This window comes from Hyla sarda, chromosome 2 (genome assembly GCF_029499605.1).
Source record: "Hyla sarda isolate aHylSar1 chromosome 2, aHylSar1.hap1, whole genome shotgun sequence".
In the NCBI taxonomy this organism is placed as follows: Eukaryota; Metazoa; Chordata; class Amphibia; order Anura; family Hylidae; genus Hyla; species Hyla sarda.
In genome coordinates, this window is record NC_079190.1 from 255,388,734 (window position 1) to 255,411,601 (window position 22,868).

Here is a 22,868-nt window from a genome sequence, read left to right on the forward strand (position 1 = left end):
TTTATTAGTTTTAATTTATGTTAGTTTATGGGATTCAAATTCTATACATTATACCAGGAAACACACACACATATATATATATATATATATATATATATATATATATATGCATATACATATATATATATATATATATATATATATATATATATGCTCAATACCACTTCAGCATCCATTGGAAACTCTTGGTTAAATCGGTACTCTGCCCCTAGACATCTAATCCCCTATCCAAGGATAGGGGATAAGATGTCTGATCACAGGGGTCCTGCCGCTGGGGACTCCTGCGATCTCTCCTGTAGCCCCCCGAGTCATCAGCTCTCCGAAGCTAAGTTTGCTCGGTGGCTAATGACAAGGGCCGGCGGTTCATGATGTCATGGCTCTGCCCCTCATGACATCGTACCCGCCCCCTTAATGCAAGTCTATGGGAGGGGATGTGACAACATACATAGACTTGCATTAAGGGGGCAGGGCGTAATGTCACAAGGGGCGGAGCCATGACATCATGAAGCTCCAGTCCCTGTGTCGTGAATAATCAGCCACGGAGAAAACCTAGCTCTGGAGACCTGATGACTTGGGGGGCTGCAGGAGATATCGCGGGGGTCCCCAGCAGTGGGACCCCTGCGATCAGACATCTTATACCCTATCCTTGGATAGGGACTAAGATGTCTAGGGATGGAGTACCCCTTTAAGGCTCTGCCCAATCTCCAATTTTTCATGCTTTTGGTAATAAGGAAGATCTGAAATAGGAAACCTCTGGTCACATACCCAGATATCTTGTGTAAATCTCCTTCATATTTTCAGATAAATCAGTATTCAGATTAACCTACTAGATGCCATTTCAAAAGGCACCTGATGAAATCTCTATGTACTCATGTGGAAAAACTGCAAAAAGTTTCACCAGGCATGAGATGTACTATAGAACAGTCAATTAGAAATGCTGATACATGACAAAATCCCCTAAATAAGTTAGGTTAGTGATGTTTAGTAATTTATAGTTATACATCAAACATCCAAAGCATAACATTTATATTGTGTAGGTCATGGAAACAGGACATTATATTGTTTACTAGTTGTCCTTGCTTGTACAACAAGTCATCTAGCCATCATGGTTTGGACCCTGTCAAACCTTTCCTCTCACAGGCCGCCTGAGCACTTGTATGAGTGGGTGGGATATGAAGCCTTTGACCCTGGTTCTCCATTTGGACACTTGTTCTCCAGTTGTCCAACCTTGGGTCACATTTGGTAGATACTAACCACTGCACAACGGAAGCACCCTACAAGACCTGCAGTTTAGGAGATGCTCTGATTTAGTTGTTTAGCCATCACAATCGAGACCTTGTCAAAGTCCCTCAGATCCACATGCTTTGCCCATTCTTTTTGGTTTTAACACATCACATCAAAAGCAACACACTGAAAGTAACACATGCACCTTATCAAATATTACAGGTTTGTTCAGAAACCATAACTTAAGAAGTTATAAGAAAAGAAATATAAATCAGTAAAGTAAATGACACCCCACAAGTAATACTAGAGACCAGATTCCATCCATTATCTATGTTTTTTGCCCAAAGCATCAAATAGGAGCAATGGAGGTAGTCTCTCTCTCTCTGTCACCCTGTATCAAAGAACAGCACAGAAAAGAGGACCCTTATGGATATCTGCCCTCTACCTCCAATTCATTTATATGCATTCCCTCTGATGGTGTCTGTGGATTATTTCTGGGAACAAGTAAAAAGGTGTTAGAAGCAGTGTATTAGAAATGTATTAATCCACTTTAAATTAACCAAACTGTCAGGGCTGGGCAGCATGCCAGGATAGTATATGTGTGCATGGCAACCTAACTATTCCTCTCATTGGCAGCCTGAGCCCTTTTATGTGTCATAGGAGAGAGTAGGCAGGACCATTATTTTGAAGAAAAATCCGATTCTGTAAAATGGCACCTCAAGAAAGTTATGTATCAAAATGAGGGTCAAACAAAGGATGTTATCATATTAGAACTTAAAGGGGAACTGATTTGTAAATGACTTCTATTTCAAAATCTTAACCATTCCAGTACTCATCATCTGCTGTATGCTTCAAAATTGTGTAGTTCTTTTCAGTCTGGGGACAGTGCTCTCTGTTGACACATCTGCTTGTGTCAGGAACTGTCCAGAGTAGAAAAAAATCCCCTCTCCTGTTCTGGACAGTTCCTGACATAGACAGAGGTGTCAGCAGAGAGCACTGTGGTCAGACTGGAAAGAACTACACAAATGTCTCTGTAGTTTATCTGAAGCATACAGCAGCTGATAAGTACTGGAGGGATTAACATTTTAAAATAGAAGTAATTTACAAATCTGTTTACATTTCTGGCACCAGTTGATTTGAAAACATTTTTTTTTCTCCACCGGAGTACCCCTTTAATCCAAGGAAAAGTTTTTTTATTTTTTATTTGAAAGACTTCAAGGTACACGTAAAATCCCTTGTAAGCAAATAAAAAAGTTTAAAGGTAGGGTCACACATAGTGTATACGCAGCAGACAGAAAACTAAACAAAGCACCCAGAGCATGTTAGGTGATCATTCGTTCATTCATACGACTTTAATTGAAATAACCATTGTAATTCCAGTTGTATGAATTTATCCCAGTAACTACCAGAAGCACATCATTTCACTGCTCACATAGATCCATGGATTTATTCATACAGATGGTAGACATGGCAGATAGCAGAGTATCTCTTCCCACACACTTAGGACATAGGGTGCCCAATAGAAGATCGTGCTTATATGGGAATTAATAAAATCTGTCATCACAAATATAGCTGGAACCTACAAAGGTTTAGCCTCCTCTATGTGTGGAGAGGCCATACATCCACTATAGTAAAGGCACTTGTACTGTAATAGCTTTATCCAACCAGATTCCTTCATGTATACCTGAAAATAGCTATGTATGAGCCTATCTTTGTATGAATGTGTACCCAGTTTGGCCATGTTTTTTCATATGTTTTTGCTTTTCATAATAAATGTGATATAGATAGGGTATAAGAGAGAGATACTACTCCCCCATCCATACAAGTATTATTCAGTGCTTTTTAGACTAAAATCCAGAAAAGTCTGGAACTTGACACGACTGACCCTCTCGCACTCTTGTCACATGCTTGGAATATTACGTTTGATTGTGCCGTTTCTTTAGTCTTGTTCTTGTCTGATATGAGCCTGCTAGTTTTTAAATATTAATAGATTAAAAGATATGTTTTTTTATCAACATCAAAAACTCATTGTTTTCCTGCTGTCTGATATACAGTATCCAACATATTAACAGGTGTCATTGTGAGAAAATAACAAGGAATATTAACTTTTACCCCCTTAATGGTCTATTCACATGTACAGTATTCTGCGCAGATTTGATGCACAGGATTTTCTGCTGCAGATTTCAATGTAAACTGAATGACTGAACACCGCTTCTAATCCTGTGCATAAAATCTGCGCAGAATACTGTATGTGTGAAAAGACCCTAAGGGTTCATTATTTGTTTATTTATTTGTCCTTTAACAAGAATTATTATATTGAAGGACTGATTGTACCTATTTTATTGCTAGGGGATAACTTGTAGGCCTGGACTAGCCTCTTTAAAGGGGTACTCCACTGGAAAACCAGTGGAGTTCCAGAAAGTTAAATAGATTTGTAAATTACTTTTATTTAAAAATCTTAATCCTTCCAGTACTTATCAGCTGTTATATGCTCCACAGGAAGTTCTTTTCTTTTTGAATTTACTTTCTGACTGATCACAGTGCTCTCTGTCCATTTTAGGAACTGTCCAGAGTAGGAGGAAATCCTCATAGCAAACCTATTCTGCTCTGGACAGTTTCTGATATGGACAGAGTTGTCAGCAGAGAGCACTGTGGTCATGATTCAGCAGAGAGCTCTGTGTTCCAAAAAGATCATACAACAGCTGATAAGTATTAGAAGGATTAAGATTTTTTAATAGAAGTAATTTACAAATCTTTTTACCTTTCTGGTACCAGTTTTTTTTTTTTCCAGTGTAGTACCCCTTTAAGGTTCCAGATGACTGGTGGCAATGTTGTAACTCATACTCAGTCAGTAGACCTCACAAACGTGTAGATCTTGGTATGAGACCACCAGCAGATATCTTCTTATAAATAATATAGCTGGTATGGTTCTTCAATGCTCCTTACCTTAAATGAATCATAATCTTTTAGATGATTTTTGCCTTGAATTGAACAGAATAGATGTAAGATGCTGACAACGTAGAATTTTAAAGTTTCACTCATCTCTAGTTTCAAGGGTGAAAAAGGTTATAAAGAGCTATTTGTATTAATAGCGGAAGAGATAAATTGAACTTTGACGTACTATGAGCATACAGTTTTAGGAAATCTGTAAAAGCTTCAATGCTTCAAAGCAACAGCAGAACTTCATATAACTGCTGAAGAACAATAAACTAATAGTGATAAAAAGAACAAACAAACAAAAAACGAAATGCATTTGGGGAAGTTTCCCCTGTGATAAATCTTTCACATCTGTTCTGGTTTCTAATTAAAGGTACAGAACAATAACAGGTACTCACACATAAGCCTTGGTCCCATTTTTCCTACTTAGGTTAGCACTGACAGAAATGCATTTCCTGGCTTCCTTAATTCAATTGAATGCACATTTAGTTATTTTTCTCCAGACTGCTGGAAACAAAAAAAGGAAGAAGATCCCTGCTGATGTTGTAAACTTGCAGATTCGCTGCTGTCATCAATAATCATAATGAATAATTTCAATAAGAGATGGAACATCTCCTGTCCTGCTAAAGGCCTGCAAACAATTCATAATACTGCACTACAGAAACTGAAAGTTTGGATCAATGAGATAAATAAGGAATACAAATGAAGAATATGTAGCACTTTTAACCTCTTAGGGCACAGGGCGTACCTGTATGCTGTGCGCCTGTTCCCAGTGTTTAAAACGCCGTGACCCCGCATCACACCGGGTCGGTTCTGGCTGCTATTCATAGCCGGGACCCTGGGCTAATAGCGCGCGGCACTGATCGTTGTGTCGCGCGCTATTAACCCTTCAACTTTGATCGCCGTGCTGAAAATGAAAGTAATCGCTTCCCGGCAGTTCAGTCGGCCTGATAAAATCCTGATCAGCTAGGATGCGAGTCGCGTCCTTGCTCTGTCGCGTCCGATCGGTGTTTGATTGCTCCAAGCCTGAACTACAGGCTTGAGCAATCGAGCCCCTATCTCGCTGATCCATGCAAAGCTATGGCTTTGCAGGGATCAGGGTAAAAGATCAGTGTGTGCAGTGTTATAGTCCCCTATGGGAGCTATAACACTGTAAATAAAAAGGGAAAAAAAAAGTTAATAAAAGTCTTTTAACCCCTTCCCTAATAAAAGTTTGAATCACACCCCCCCTTTTTCTCATTAAAAACAAAAAAAAACAGTGTAAATAAAAATAAACATATGTCACACGGTCAATGGCGTACGCGCAAAAAAATAGCAAAGTCCAAAATGGCATATTTTTGGTAACTTTTTAGATCATAAAAAAATGAATAATAAGCGATCAAAAAGTCTGATCAATACAAAAATAGTACCGATAAAAACTTCAGAACACGGCACAAAAAATTAGCCCTCATACCGCCGCATACGCAGAAAAATAAAAAAGTTATAGGGGTCAGAAGATAAGAATCTTTTACCTATACATTTTCATGCATGTAGTTATGATTTTTTCCAGAAGTATGACAAAATCAAACCTACATAAGTAGGTTATCATTTTAACCCTATGGACATACAGAATAAAGATAAGGTGTCATTTTTACTGAAAAATGTACTGCGTAGAAATGGAAGCCCCCAAAAGTTACAAAATGAAATTTTTTCTTCAATTTTGTCACACAATCAATTTTTTTTCAGTTTTGCCGTGGAATTTTTGGAAAAATGACTAATGTCACTGCAAAGTAGAATTGGTTGCACAAAAAATAAGCCTTCATATGGATCTTATGTTCAAAATTGAAAGCGTTATGATTTTTAGAAGGTGATGAGGAAAAAATTAAAATGCAAAAATGGAAAAATGCTGAGTCCTTAAGGGGTTAAGGAGCATGTTTGTCTTTAAGGTACAAGTTAAGTTTGTAAACGTGGTTTAGCTGAACATATAATTTGGTACAAATCCTTGTCTTCTGGTTTGATTGCAGGTTGACCTTTTGTATTTGAACGACGATATTGAGTGGAAGTCAATAAAAAGGACTGAATAGTTAAATTTATCCTGACATTTCATTTTTGTTACCAAGAATATCGCTGATAGCTGCAAATGCAATTACCCCTATTACTATAGTAACAGATGACAACATCATTTCAGACCACTGCTTCCTTCCTCTGCACCTAGAAAAAAGTGCTGGAGAATATACAAGCTGGCGAGGGGAGGACCTTCTCCATACCAAAACTCCCCCTTGAGGAACTGAAGAGCTGGGTCAGAGGAAAGAGTTAAAAGAACAATGTAAGATATTGTTTCTCTTATGCAGAATTGAATTTGGCATAGTGAAAATGGGGTCTAATCTGCAGGCATCATGTTATAGATCAGGAGAAGCGGAACAGATTGATATATTTTGTTGTTTGGGATAAGTGAGCAGTCCTACTCAGTGACTGACAGCTCTCTCTATATGCGCAGTTATACACATAGCTGTCATTCACTGAGTAGAACTGCCCACTTGACTACTAAGCCCAGAGTGAGAAGAAATTGACACGAATAAATGACAAATTACCGTATTTTTCGCCGTATAAGACGCACTTTTTCTTCCCCAAAACTGGGGGGGAAAAGTTGGTGCGTCTTATACGGCAAATACCTGCGGCCATCAATGGCCGGGACCCGCCGCTAATACAGGACATCACCGATCGTGGTGATGCCCTGTATTAACCCTTCAGAGGTGGCGATCAAAGCTGACTGCCGCGTCTGAAGTGAAAATAACACTAACCCGGCTCAGTCGGGCTGTTCGGGACCACCGCGGTGATATCGGGACCTTTCCTGCCTCCTCGGTGTCTTCTCCGTGCCAGGATCCCCTGCGCTCTCCTTCGACGTCATCACGTCGTCGCGCACGCCGTCATCCAATAGGAGTGGCATGCGTAGTGGCGTGATGATGGCGACATGATGATGGCGACGTGATGACGGCGACGGAGAGCGTGGATCCCGGGGAAGAAGAAGTCCGGAGCATCGGGGACACCATGTGGACGCGGAGACAGCGATGGGGCGACATCCATGGCACCGGTGACGGGTCCGGAGCGGCAGGGACACGTGAGTACTACCTCCTATACCAGTGGTCTTCAACCTGCGGACCTCCAGATGTTGCAAAACAACATCTCCCAGCATGACCGGACAGCAGTGACCCAGCGTCATATCGGTTCGGTCCCGGTGGCCATCAATGGCCAGGACCCGCGGCTAATACAGGACATCACCGATCACGGAGATGCCCTGTATTTACCCTTCAGACGCGGCAATCAAAGCTCCGATCGGCGAATGACTGCTCCGTGCCGGAGATCCAGGCAGGAGCAGTCAAGCGCTGACAACACTGATCACAGGTGTGTTAATGCATGCCAGTGATCTGTGTAAAAGATCAGTGTATGTAATGTTATAGGTCCCTATGGGAGCTATATTATTGCAAAAAAAACTTTAAAAAAAAAGTGTTAATAAAGATCATTTAACCCCTTCCCTAATAAAAGTTTGAATCACCCCCCCTTTCCCAAAAAAATAAAATAAAAGTGTAAATAAAAATAAACATATGTGGTATCACCACGTGCGTAAATGCCCGAACTATAAAAATATATTGTTGATTAAACCGCACGGTCAAAAAAATTGCAAAGTCCAAAAAAGCATATTTTGGTCACTTTTTATACCATTAAAAATGAATAAAAAGTGATCAAAAAGTCCGATCAAAACAAAAATGGTACCGATAAAAACTTCAGATTACGGTGCAAAACATGAGCCCTCAAACCGCCCTTTACGTGGAAAAATAAATTATAGTTATAGGGGTCAGAAGATGAAATTTTTAAACGTATACATTTTCCTGCATGTAGTTATGATTTTTTCCACAAGTACGACAAAATCAAACCTATATAAGTAGGGTACCTTTTTAACCGTATGGATCTACAGAATAATGATAAGGTGTAATTTTTACCGAAATATGCACTGCGTAGAAACGGAAGCCCCCAAAATTTACAAAATTGTGTTTTTTCTTCGATTTTGTCGCACAATGAATTTACTTTCCGTTTCGCCGTGGATTTTTGGGTAAAATGAATAATGTCACTGCAAAGTAGAATTGGTGACGCAAAAAAAAAAGCCATAATATGGATTTTTAGGTGGAAAATTGAAAGGGTTATGATTTTTAAAAGGTAAGGAGGAAAAAATGAAAGGGTTATGATTTTTATAAGGTAAGGAGGAAAAAACGAAAATGCAAAAACTGAAAAACCCTGCGTCCTTAAGTGGTTAATATTAAGGGATTAAATATGCATAGGCTGGGACAGGCAAAAAAATGTCCCTATACCATATATTTTGCTAGGTGGTAAAGTGTATATTTGATTGTGCAACATATCTGTGGGCCTATAGCTTTATAATGACATCTGTAGGAGATATCCATCAGAGCTATACTGTAGAGATACAGCAGTCCAAGTAAATGTCAGCATTTCAGGTCCAATACTCTGTGATGATTTATTTTCCTAATATACCTTTATAACTGCCCAAGTGTTATTTGTCTGATACAGAGCTTCAATTCCCATACATATATAGATAGTAAAATGCTAAATGTTTGGCTCCCTGCAGCCATCTATAGGAAGATTTTAGGAGCCTGCTGGATACCGCCTTAATATTCAGTAGACCTTTGCTTTGATCTAAAAAAAAAAGTCGATACAGTAAATGTATTTGGTCTCTGCCATTTCATGTATTCTCTATAGTGTGTGGAATTGCTTGTCTATACCTTGTCTTGTCTATACCTTCTTAGTTAAATACAGAGAATTACATTTTAATAAAAAAAAAATAATAGTAATCGTATTAAGACCAAAAGACTGTTAAATATATGACATGAGCCAATGGAATAGAGACCGCCTTTCTCATACTGTTTTATGTAACATCTAGTAACAGGAGTGTGTTTTAGAAAGAGGATCAATAAATATTTTATTTATCTCTACAGGGTACGGCTTCCTTCAGCCTAGCGCTATCATTAATTTCTCTGTAACATTTCTTCCACTAAATTTATTCCTATCTTACCCTCTGAAGTTACAGTGTTCAAATGCACCATTGAATGTGGCAAACTGCAGTAAATAAGAATTCTTTGTCATTCATTAAACACCAAAGAATTAGTCTTCTCAAAGCAAACTAACAAGCGACAGACAACAAAGACTCAGAGCAGATAGGCAAAGGTCAAGACCAGAAGGGACTATAAGGTACAGAATTGCCAGGCAAAAGTAGTCAAATCACAGTAGCAGATATCAGAGTAAGGCTGGGTTCACATATATCAGTCGTCCGGCAAAGTTTCCCTCCGGCGTGCACCGGAGGGAAACTGATGCTAGAACTGATCCCATTAATTTGAATGGGACAGTTCACAATCATCCAGCGTCTCAATTTTGACACCGGATGGTTGGACATGCCGGAGGGCACCGGACAGGGGAACGCAGCTTGCCCTGTCTGTTGCCCAGAAACAATGGACGCCGCATGCCATACAACTGATGACAAGTTGTCATCAGTTGTGGCATCAGTTGTGTCGAGATTTAGGCTGAGTTCACCTATGCCGGACATAAGTGAACCCAGCCTAACAAAGATATTAGCAGAAGAATGCTTATGAAAGGATATAAGCCAAAATCACCATTAAAAAATTCTGATTAGTGCAGGGTTTATATATCCTGCCTGAGAGGTGTGCACACCAATCCAAAATGCAGTTGACCCTATACTTCTGCAGCAGGGCAGGAGAAACACTTAACTGTGCACAGCTCTGTGCGATGTAGAGCCATTGCCACAGTGATGGGTGATGCTAATGCCTTTCGACATGGATGGAGCAGGATGTGCTGAAAATCCAGGCCAGATCGAGACAGGAGCCCACTTCCCCCGACGTGTGTTTTGCGCACACAGTGGCTTCATCTATTTGGTTATTTGGCCTATACATTTGTACACATTTTTATCTATTGTCTGTTAGAGGTTTTTCTTCCTTTATTAAGTTTTTATTCTCTACATGTGTTTAAAGATGTCTGTCTTTTTTAATATTTGAATTAAATAATATTGTGTTCTTTAAATGCTTGTGTTGTTTTTGTATCTGCAAAAATTAGAATATTAAAGGGGTAGAAGATATTTTAACTCAGGGTGGGATGAAAAAAATTATGTGTACACCTTGACACACTGGAATTGTCTGTAATTCCTAATTTCGAACATATAGTGAATATATTCGCAATATTTGCGAATTCGCAAATTTGTGATATTCGCGATAAAAATTTGAAATGCGAATGTTCGCGCCCAACTCTAATGAGCAATAGCTGGAGCATGTCGCTGCAACATCGGCAAGATCATTGATCACCACATGCAAGCTCAGTTTTTCCCTCATGTGATGATCACAACTGGCATTTGCACCCTCTGGTCTCAGAAGGTATATTCTCAAAACATGCAGAGGTTGGAAGGAAGTGCCAGGAAGGAGAACAAGACCTTTTCTTCTCCCCAGGAAACCTCTTTATAGGGGTTCTTGTTAGGGGAGGTTCCTAAAAATACACTGATCCCTCAGCTGGGGCCCCAGTATTCAACTCAATAGGTATGGGAGGCTTGATAGTAAGTATTTAATTTAACTACAGCGCCACCAAAGGAAAAGTGAAGAATTACAAGGTGCCTGTTTGCATGTGTAATGCTGTAATACAAGGTTTGCATGTGTACTGCTCGATGGACAAAACCTTTGTAACCATGCTTTACTCTGGCCAATAAATGAGGATATGCTTACTGTAACTTAGAATTCCATAATAAGGTATATGAAAGGTGTTTTCTAAACCAGACAACTTCTTTTATATGAGCTGATCGAGGCATTAATAGGTGGATCTACTTCGATGTGATGTGCTCCACCTATTGTTCCTCATAATATTCTCAATGTGGCAGCCAATTCTTAAATCAGTGAAATCCTTATTCGTTGAATGATCCTTTATTTCCTAGGCACTGCCAGACCAATAGAAATTCAAAGCATCCCGACAGGCTTCAGCAATTATCTGTTTATTACAGGCTCTTACTATGAATTCATGTTTGCTTTCTATTTTCCTGTAATGCTTAGGCTGCTTTTGATGGCTTTTTGTAAGGATTTTCAGGCTCTAGTACATCTTGCACTGACTTGTACATGAAGACATTTTTATTTAAATGACTTTCCGGCATGACAGCTGGATTTCATTACAATCTTTAGCTTCACTTAACTTTGTTTTGTTTTAATAAATACAATACCCGGGCAAATTAAAGAGAAAAAAAAGACATAAAGCAGATAACAGTGTTAGTGTCTTGCAGTGTGCGTCTGAGTTTATAGCTTCCATATGCTATTATAGAGCTTTCTGTTTCATGTGCAATGGTTTGCTTGTGCCATGAAATCATTCGCCTTGTTCATGCATAGTTAATGTGCCTCGATGAAATGGAATTAAAATATTAAATAAAAATATTGAGCTGTACAAATGGGGAAAAATAAACTTCATGGCTAAATATCCCACTCTTACTGCATTTTTTTCTTAAAGGGGTACTCCAGCACTTAGACATCTTATCCCCTATCCAAAGGATAGGGGATAAGATGCCTGATCGCGGGGGTCCTGCTGCTGGGGACCCCCGTGATCTTGCACACCGCACCCCGTTAAAATCAGTCCCCGGAGCGTGTACGCTCCGGGTCTGATTACTGTCGATCACGGGGCCGGAGCGTTGTCATGTCACGGCTCTGCCCCCGTGTGACGCCACGCTCCGCCCCTTCAATGCAAGCCTATTTGAGGGGGTGTGACAGTTGTCACGCCCCCTTCCATAGGCTTGCATTGAGTGGGTGGAGCATGACATCACATGGGGGCGGAGCCATGATGTCCAAATGCTTTGGCCCCGTGATCAACAGTAATCAGACCCGGAGCGTGTCTTTAATGGGGTGTGGCATGCAAGATCACGGGGGTCCCCAGTGGCGGGACCCCTGCGATCAGGCATCTTATCCCCTATCCTTTGAATAGGGGATAAGATGTCTAAGCGCCGGAGTACCCCTTTAACACACTCACACACAGAAAATGGGACATAAAACAATTTAATAAATTGTTTCTTTTTATTCCACCTTTTCTTTCCAAATGTTTTAGTTGAGTTAAAGAAAAAGGAAAGCAGATGTTATGATGGCAACTTGACATGAGCCTTATAAAATATAAAAAAATGTCATACATGGTCGGGCATTCAGTTTAACAGCCAGTTTGTAATACTAAGGCTGATGCATAGAGAATGTATGGCTGGTTGTACATCGCCAGACTTTATCAGCTGTTCATTAGAGGGGGGGTTTAGAAGCCAAAGCCCTTTATTACTCCATACTGACTGAAGTTCCACCATATGAAGCATTAAATAAGATGCAGAGAGGGCAGGGTGTCAAAGTCACAGAGTATAAATTATTCATTGCCTTTATAGACTTATACATAATTTTAAGTGATTGGAGATGTAGTGTAGGAATTAGAATGTATTGGATTATAATTACAATAGGGTTTATAACAACAAATTCACTTCAATTATTGGCGTAGATATTTAATGCAGAATCCATATTGAAAATTTGGAACAACTACACGGTGTAGAAATCCTGTCACAGGGAGTAAAGCATGCATTATTTCGGCATGGATAAGCAAAGACACACCAATTTTATTAAGAGGCCCAGATCTATTAATAAATTGTTGCATATAGCACATTTTACATATAGACCAGTGTATAAAACATAAGTCGGAGGAAATCTTCCCCCAGATCTTACGGCTTTAGAATATGAACATAATATAGATATGTACAAACTGAATTGTACATATTAAGGAAACCGATTATCGGTTTGGCCGATATTATCGGCCGATATTCACGATTTTTGACATTATCAGTATCGTTAATTACCTTGCCGATATGCCGATAATGTCCCTCCGCCCCAAGTCCGCCGCCGCTTCTCCTTTGTCTCCCCCATCCCCGGTTTTATAATCACCTGTTCCTGGGGTCCGCGCTACTTCTGGCTCCTGCGGCATCCTGCGCTGCGCAATGACGAGTGACGTCCTCAACGCAACGTCACCATCAGTGCGCACAGTGACAGCTCAGGACACCCCCAGAGCCAGAAGAAGTGCAGACCCCGGGAACATGAAATTATAAAATTGGGGATGGGGAAGGCAATGGGGCAGCAGCAGTGGTTGGACTAGGGAGGACCCCAGGACAGGCAGGGGGAGAGAAGCAGGCGGCGGAGTGGTCTCTGGCCCCACAAAAGCCGCTGCAGTTCATTGATTTAAAGTGCCCGCTTTAAATCATTGATCTGCAGCAGCTTCTGTGGGGCCGGGGGGGGATAATAGCCGATAACTTATACCAGAATATTGGTATAAGTTATCGGCCTCAAAGTTCACATATTATCGGTATCAGCCCTAAAAAATCAATATCGGTTGATCCCTAGTACATATCCATAGGTGTATAAGACCCTAATGTAATTCAATCTGACTATGATTTCATATAAAAACTTGTCGTCACAGGGCATATATATGTAGAAAATCGCTTTTGGGGGAAATATCTCTGCAATGCAGTGCTGTATGGAGGCGTCACATATCTGAGAAAAAGTGCAAAAGACGAAAATATAATGTTTATTTATACTACTGTTAAAAATCTCCCCAAACTATGAAACTTTTTTACCAATAAACATTTTTTGCCTGGATCTGGAACAATATAGAAAATTTGTGGCTAAGACTTCTTTCACATTGCCGCTGCACCTTCAGATGGAGTAGCGGGAGAAAAAGACAGTGCAAGCAGTATTTTTTCTCCCGCTATTTTCCCTGCTGGCCCAGACAGCTGTAACACTACCGTTTGATAACAGTAGTGTGAAAGGGGCCTAACCAAGGTATCATAGCTTAACCTGACTTCCTAACCTAACTGCAATCTTTGCGGCAAGGAGGAAAGCATTGTTAGGAATCACGGCAGGTGGAAAGTAGATAGTGGATCCTCTGGGCCTTTGTGGATGGAGACTTGAGCCGTGCCAGGGAGCGGAGTCTAAGGTGCCACTTGTTTTCACCAGGGCCTGCCGCAAAGCGGGATGGTCTTGCCGAGGCAGGTGGCACCCAGGTGCCTACCCCCGGCACGACTTGTCCAAACAGGTAGCTTGGGGGTGGCATGGCACGGGAGGTGACAGGCAATATGTGGCAAGGAGGCAGAAGGTCAGGCAGGAACACAGTGGAAGGAAGGTAGGGTAACTAGGAACAAAGTCACAGTAATAGGAGCACAGGAACACAGGACTTCACTATGGAAAATACAACCAAAAATCTGTCAGGGAAGCAAGGGAGGAGCAGGAATATATGGACCAGGGGACAGGTGTAAGCACTTTAATTAATTGGGCACTGGCCCTTTAAGAAACAGAGCTCCGGTGCGCACCTGCCCTAGAAGGCGGAGGCACGCGCACCGGAGCTGTGAGGACAGGTACACAGTGAGGCAGTGGCTGAGGGAGGTGAGTGACAGGCTTGGATTTGCATGCGGGCGTGTCCCGCGATGCAGATCCCAGCCCTGCCGGCAACCGAGACATGACAGCGTGCTCATGGCCAGCGTATCTGTCCAGCTGTTACAAGCATTTTGGAGCTTAGGAAATTCCCTCTCCCTATTATGGGTATATATCAGTCCCTAGTCCAAAGTAGAGTGCATATCCTGATAAGATTTACCCAACACCCGAACTTGACCCTCCCTTCTATGCCCTTTGGTCTCAGGCAGCCACAGTAATGGTTATGAAACCCCTGTGAACTGGGCTGACCTAAATAATTATAATAAAAGGTTTCCAGCATTAGGGAACAATTAAAACATTGGAAACAAAATTATGGATGATGGTTCCCAATAAATAAAAAGCCTGCAGAGTAAATATCCTGTTCAGGCACTTTGGCCTCTTTAATTTAACACCTGATAGTCCACGTCCATTGTCCACATTGGAAGTTATTACAAAGTTTTTGTATCTGATACTACAAAGTATTTATCTCCCACAATGCTACAGCATCGCCATCCACTGGACTTGTATCTTGTCATTCAGAATCTTATTCCCGTGGGGGTGCATGTGTATGCAATTTCCACAATGTGACAGCTCAGTTTTTGCAATGCAGATTTTAGCATTTTTGACTTACAAATGTGTTTTCATGCATGCACACAACAAACTCTATACATAAATTACACAAGGATATGGTTTATAGAAATCTACCTGTATCATGGGGTAATCTCTTCGGATTGATTCAAGTGAACAGATAAGAAAAAAGAGATGGATTTTGTGAGTTATTAGGAAATAGCAAAACAGCACATATAACCAGATCTTGTTTTGCTCATAGATTCCGCTCAGGGGCCTGGGTGACTGCTGAGTTTGCTTTTTATAATTTAGAGGCACTTAGGTAGAATATAGTAGATTCAATATAATAGACTCACAAAAATATAATGCCAGAGTACTCATTGGGGGAGATTCTCAAAGAATTTTGATCCCCAAAAATCTATTTTCGCCAAAATTTGGGCGCAAAAACTATCGACCATATTTTCAAAGAGCTCTGTGCTGCAGTTTCCACTGTTCACATCAGTTTTGTGAAAGTGGGCGTGTCCACGTATATTTTCTGCTTTACGGGATGTTTTCAAAGGGGTGAGAGTCCAGTTTACATCAAAAATTTCACACCAGCTTTATGATGGTGTAGAAATCACAGAAATGGTTGTAGTTTGTAGGTTTTTTTTTTGTCTTTTTTTTTTTGGGGGGGGGGGAGGTGTTATTTAAGTAATTAATATATATATATATAATTTTTTTTTTTTTTTTCTTGGTCACTGCACCTGCACTCACATTTAAGCTCAGGAATGTTTTATTTATACAGTTATTGCTTGTCTGGGCACTAGTAACCATGAAATATTTTGTGAGATGTTTCCGCCAGAATTTTCTGGGATGTAAAGTTTGGCGCTAAAATAAGCAATTTTGGCAAACAATTTAAATCCAATATGGCTGCAAAAAAAAAAAAAAGTGCCGCCAAAATAAATTTTCCCATATTTTCATATTTTCAAAGCAGCACAAAAAAAAACTTTGAAATGTGAGGAGAAAAAAAAAGGTATGAATAATATCATTGGAACAGAAATTACAGTAGTTTTTGAGAATCTTCCCCATTGTATTGGTTTAATAACATACTGTATATATAATGAAAGCAGTGAACCTGGCTTTCACAGTACAGAATGACAATTGTTTAGAGAGTTTTCAATAATATAACACCAAAAATGGAAGACATCTAAAGAGCTAACAGTGAAAGTTCCTCTAGATTATAAAGAGCAAACTCGGCAGTCACCCAGGCCCCTGAGCGGAATCTATGAGCACAACATGATCTAGTTATATGTATTGTATTGCTATTTCCTAATAACTCACAAAATACATCTGTTTTTTCTTATTTGTTCACTTGAATGAATCCGAAAAGATTTCCCCATGATACAGGTAGATTTCTATAAACCATACCCTTGTGTAATTTATGTATAGAGTTTGTTGTGTGCATGCATGAAAACACATTTGTAAGTCAAAAATGCAAAAATCTGCATTGCAAAAACTGGGCTGTCACATTGTGGAAAATGCATACACATGCACCCCCACGGGAATAAGATTCTGAATGACAAGATACAAGTGCAGGGGATGGTGATGCTGTATAAATATTTAGGGACTCCACAAACCCTCCATGACTGGAAGCTTTCGTCCCCAACTTGGGACATGATGGTTTTTGTAAAACAACAGCTCCTAGGATGCTGGGAGAACCACCGAGTAGGAATCATTCTCTTAGTCCCATTGGTAGTGTCAAATAGACCAAATGTATGTCTTAAACAATTGGTGTTGGATCATAAGAATCCTATTTTATAAACAAACTTTTAAAGTGTACCCTTCATTTCAAAATATTTAGAATGCAGGAAGACCAAAGTAAGGCTAGGCATTGGGCTAGAGTGGGTAAAAGACGTAGAAGATCCCAACTACAGTATGAACAAGAAGGTATCTGGTCAATTATATTATTAACTGGCGTGGACCTGCAAAATTGCCCGGACAGTGCGTTTTTATTTTGGCCATTCACTTGCATTGAAATTATCATCTAATTTTGAGCTACTTTAATATTGTCAGTGCTAGCTTCATCAGTTTTCTTGTTGTGCACTTCCAGGTGGAGTGGTTAGTATTTTTGCCCACATGGACTTGGGTGACCAGCTGGCGTAGTATGTGAATTTTTATCCTTTTTTTTGCACTATACTGTCATTTGCCAAATTTATGACGCAATGTCACACACACAAATTTGCTAAAGGTTTTGCAAACAAATATATGCTAATTATGACCCCCCCCCCCTTTGGGTTAAAAGGTGAGCTGGCTGTAGGTCAGTCAGGGCTTACAAAACCATAGGAAATTATCAGGTAAAATGAAGGTGGCATGTCACTCCACTGAGCCACGTACCGGGTCACTTGCCTAACCTTATTAAAGAAGGTGTCTTCCAATGACAGCTATGACCTTTGTGGCTGCAAGAAAATGTAAATTATTATTCTACAGCCTTTTGTTCGCTATGACGGGTCACCTTTAAGGGCTGCTTGCCTTTTGGTTCTGCTATCAAACTGTGATTTGTATCTATGTGCAGCTACATTCAAACGTTAGGCACCATGTTTACAGGGATTGACAACCTTACAAAATCAACAAGGAACGCCGAAAACGTGTACCAAACAGTGCACACAAAAACATGAAATCATTATTAATCCATATACTTTATTAAATTCACAAAGTTAAAAATATACATAGAAAAGTGCAGAATGCATAAAAAAGGCACTGAATCACCATGGAAAGGCAGGTATAAGTCATGAAGCAGAGTGATCACATAAATAAATGGCAATAAGGGTTATGAATGCAAGGGAACCTCAGTATAAGACTATGACGAACATAAGTCAATTGGAAGAAAACAGAGCCCAATGCCTAATCAAGAATGCCAGACCATACCTACCAACCCCTTACAAAATCAACAGTAGATAGGCCTGCCATCATTTCTGGTAAGAATAATTGAAAGCTGGGGGCATTATGTCGTGGGTCCTTTTTTATTCAGTTATTTCTATCTAAGGAAAACATTTGTAGCATATGGATTTCAATTGGGTGTAACCAAAATGTAATATGCATATGGCATAAAAGAACTAAATAAAACGTTACCTTTTGTCAGTACAGTAAAATGTGGAAATGTTGGCTTCAAGTTCCTACATTTGAGTTGGATACTTTGTTATACAACACGACAATGTGTGTTGTAGTAGTCTATTGGCCCTGCATTATATTGCACTACTGAGGCATTGATAGGACTATGATTCCTGAGATGCTTACAGGAATTCCTAGAATGACAGCTAGATACGATGGGAGATTATTCTGTAGAGCAATAGTCAAAGCTGCTGACGCCGCTAGCTAAGGTCTCATGTGACAATGTTCATTTAGAACTGGCTTATGTTACTGTCCTACAACTGTATGAAATAATACTTCAATGTCATCTAAGAGAGATAGACAAGTATCCGTGAATTTAGTGTCACTAGAATATTCCACATGGAGTATAACATCCACATGCAATGATGAGACCAGAATAGGAATCATATTTATCGCACTAATAGTAAAAATCTCTTTGTTGCACATAGCAACCTCATTTCACTAACTTTACTTTTGATACCACCATAGAGTCGGGTAATGCATACCCTCTATACTGTAGGCATTTATTCACAAGTAGCATTACCTTAATGTGGACTACATGGATTTATGTAAAACATATCATATATAGTTCTATGTATATACAGTAAGGATGGGACCTAAGAGCACTTTTGGAATTCACATAGACTTTTCGATATCTTTAGTCCACACACCGGCATAAATAGGATGTTTAGTAAATATTAGAATCAAAAATTCGGAGCCATGGGTATGGAGCCTGTATCAGTGAAGCCAGGACATATGGCTCCATGTTAGATAACCACATGGCATTCATGTGCTCCTGAATAGAATCCATAGGGAGTCAATGCTTTTAGAAGATACAAGCCAATGGACCATCACTTGTTTTTCTGTCAGACATGATCGGAATCAGAGAGAACAAACAAACCTCTGTTACACTCCATTTAACCCATTCCCGACCCCCCAAATTTAGATTTTTGGCTTACATTTCTTTCTATGCTTATTTTTTGCAAAACAAGTTGGGCTTACTATTAGCACCATTCTTTTTGATATATGATGTATTTAAAAAAAAAAAACACAAAAAATTATTTGTAGGGCAAAACAAAAACAAAAAATATGGAATTGCGCAATTCTGTGATGCAACAGTTTTTTCAGAGTTCACTGTACGGTAAACCTTACATGCTAACTTTATTCTATGGGTCAGTACAATTATAACGATACCACATTTTGATATATTTTTTTATTATTTTGAATGAAACAATAAGAAACGTGCATTGCCATGTTCTGACATCTTTTTTTATTAGTAGGGGATTTTTTTATATATATATATATATATTTTTTTTTTTTTTTGCTCCCCCCACCAAAATGATGTTTTTATAAGCAATCAAATCATTGGAAAGCATACACATTGATCTATAAGATCTACAGTCTGTTGGTACAGTCCACTTAGTTCAAGCTCCTTGGTGTGCCCCGGAAACGGATTGTCACTTCCCGATTATCCGGTTACTAGACACAGGGACATGCATCAAAACTGTTGAAATGTCACAATCATTATTGATGTTGACATTTATACAGATACATGACTGCCTTTGCAGGGATTGTTGTCTGGTCTCTGGGTTTTGATAAAAATGTAGAGCATTGTGTAAAAATCTGTGTTTTGCATTAGCTTTTTGGTAAAAGGCATTAATAAATCCCCCCCTAATCCTTACGTATTAAGCCATGTTCACACTGTGAAAAAAATATATGCTAGTATGAACATAGCCTTAGGGTCTTTCTTTTACATTCTGCTACATTTGCTAACAGTCTACTTGTTGGTTAGTGTACCTGGTTGGTTTTTGATGTCACCTCTCTGCGTTCATGTGGCGCCATTATGGGACAATTTGTGCCAAATTGCGCACATAGCATAATTGATTAGCCAGGATTTTTAATATATGGTAAGTTTTCTGAGCTCATCAGCAAAATCAAGAAAAATATGAAATAAATAAATAATTTAGAGCACTTATTTAGGGCCAAATAAGAATTTCACTCACTAAAACTCCAGTAAAGTGGCCTGTAAATCAGGCTTCAGGTTTTCTTTTTCTTTTTTGTAGATATTCTTATTTTTCTTTTTTGTGACTTTTTATATACTTATTTGATTATTTTTCCATGTGGTCTGTTTTGGGTGATAAAAGTATCTGTAGGGATCTTACACAGTCACACTTGCTAATCGCCAGTTCAGTGACTTGAGAGTTGTGCATCATCAGCATTCTAAACAGCAGGAAGAAGCCTAAGGCCTATCCCTGCCATGCTGTTTCTCAGAAGCCTCTAAAGGATGGCATAGCCTCCGGTCAGGGCTTCCTGTTATCATTTAGTGGGCAAATTGGTCAGAACAGACAATCATTCCAGAAAAGCTGAATTTAGTAGCGCCAAGCATTTTAACTCTTCATAGATGAAAGAAAACATACAAAAGAATTCAAAATTAAGTTAATATTAAACTAATAAAAAAAACAGTGGAATATGTGGAGTATATATATAAGTACGAGCATTACCTAACTGTAGTATATTGGATACTAGCTGAGTACCCGGCATTACCTGATCTTCCTATCTAAACCTTGTGGGAGAGAAAAAGCAACTAAGATATTTTCTATTTGCTTTTAAACTATTGTATTTCATAACTTCTTTACAACATAAGGAGTATTTTTTGCTTTTCCTTAACATACCGTGAATGTTTAAATTAAGTAAATTTCTCTCCCTCTCCCTCCTCCTGCACTGATGTTTTCTGTACCCCAACTCTTCTTTCAGCCCACAATAAATCTTCTATTCCTCATATACCCAGTCCCCGCTCCCTGTCCTCACACTTACTATTCTCTGCTCCTGCCTGGTGGACAGTGAAATCATACTTTACCAGGACATTGGTCCTGTGGCAGGATGTTTAAAACTTCTGGGCAATCTCCACAGCCTTAAAAAATGAGATCTAGAGATGTACCAGAAGTCCCATAGACTTGCATGGGATTTCAGATACATCTCATGATTGTGTTATTCTTGGGCTGCTGAGATTGCCCAGGTGTTTCAAACCTCCTGCCACTAGACCAATGTCATATTAAAGTATGTTTTAACTGTGTTTTGCCACAAGTGAATGTCTATGAATGGATTTAAAAAATGAAAAAAATGTTTGCGCTAAGCTATGTGTGAAGAAGGACCCAGACGCTTGTCTTTGGTTACAAATGATGACAAACTTGAGCGCATTTGTAGTATGGTTCTATTAGCCAGATGACTATTGATGAAGTGGCAAATCAGCTACAATTATTGAAAGGCATTGTGCTGTGGCATGACCATGCTCATATTCATACTGCGGCCTATACTGTTCAAATCCACCATAAACTTGTAGTACCTGTCATGATCCTGTTCAATTTTATAATCCTCCCAGTTCACTGCCCCTATTATGATAAACCACCCCATGCCTTTATTTATTTTTTATTTTTTTCTACCTTGATATTGCTCTGTATTTTCTGCTCAGTCTCAGTCAGATTCACAGACTGGGAAGGGGCATTACTCAGCAGGTGTGACATCATCTGAAGCCATAAAGGGGAGAACTTCCTCCCTTACTCTGCTACACACAGCTCAGAGCAATTCAGTGTGAGATGAGCTCTTATTGGCTAAGGCTGCACACACACACCCTTAGCACTCCAGACTGTGTTTCTTGATTTTGGACTTCTGCCAGGCCAGCAGGAGTCCAAAGTCTGTGCAAGAGATGGAGGGAAATGTGCTCTGGACAAGTAGGGAGACACCTAGTGGCAGCTTATTTTTAAACACAAAACATAGAAAACTAAATTTTTTTAAACAAAGTACATTAGAAAGATGTTTTATTTACCATAAGGAGTGCAATAGCAAAAATTTGTTTTAATGAGTGTCCATTTAAGTTTAATGTATTTTCTCAAGATAGTCCCAATCACAGAGTTCTAAGAAAAGATCCTTAAAAATAATAACTTTATGGAAACGACGAGTGTTTACTAAAGTACCTATAACCTGTCGATAGCATCTACTGAGCAGCACTATAAGCATGCCTCCTTCATGTACTCACATTCAATAAGAAAAAACTTAAGTCAACAAGAATTCAATTTCTAGGAACTGTAAATGTAAAGCAGTTTAAATGAACCTGCTCTGTATCATACTGTGCTGATATTAAAAATAGACTGTGTAGGTGAAAGCTACATTGGAAATTTTATGACAGGCTGGTGAGAAGTGCACTTATTGTTCTGACTGAAAATGCTAAAACAAAGCCTAAAAAAGTGTCACCAGAGGAAAAATGCCAGAAGCAAAGTGACTGTTGGCAGATTCCTGCTCCTCTTCAACAAACAGCAAATCAATCATTTCTTCCCCTCGGACTTAATTAGTGGAAATTTTCAATGAATGACACCAATGAAGATGTTAAACATCCGCAAATCTTCTGTTAAGTTGTTCTCAAACCCAGCGTAATTACAATCCATCACAATCTACACATATATCTGAAATATCTGCCATTAAAGTTGTATGGAAGCCAGGATGAATCTTATGGGT

The 22,868-nt window shown here is 39.4% G+C and overlaps 1 protein-coding gene and 1 long non-coding RNA gene across 3 annotated transcripts in view; one reads left to right on the top strand and one right to left on the bottom strand.

Annotated features, from left to right (window-relative positions):
- LOC130356015 (uncharacterized) overlaps window positions 1-6,460 on the top strand; it is a 45,455-nt gene extending 38,995 nt beyond the window's left edge. Inside the window, exon 3 of the long non-coding RNA XR_008888739.1 lies at window positions 6,165-6,460. This is a non-coding gene — a long non-coding RNA (uncharacterized LOC130356015). The remainder of the gene's footprint in view (window positions 1-6,164) is intronic.
- Window positions 1-22,868, bottom strand: part of CSMD2 (CUB and Sushi multiple domains 2) — a 1,018,208-nt gene that overhangs the window by 451,519 nt on the left and 543,821 nt on the right. The gene's annotated exons all lie outside the window — the stretch shown is intronic.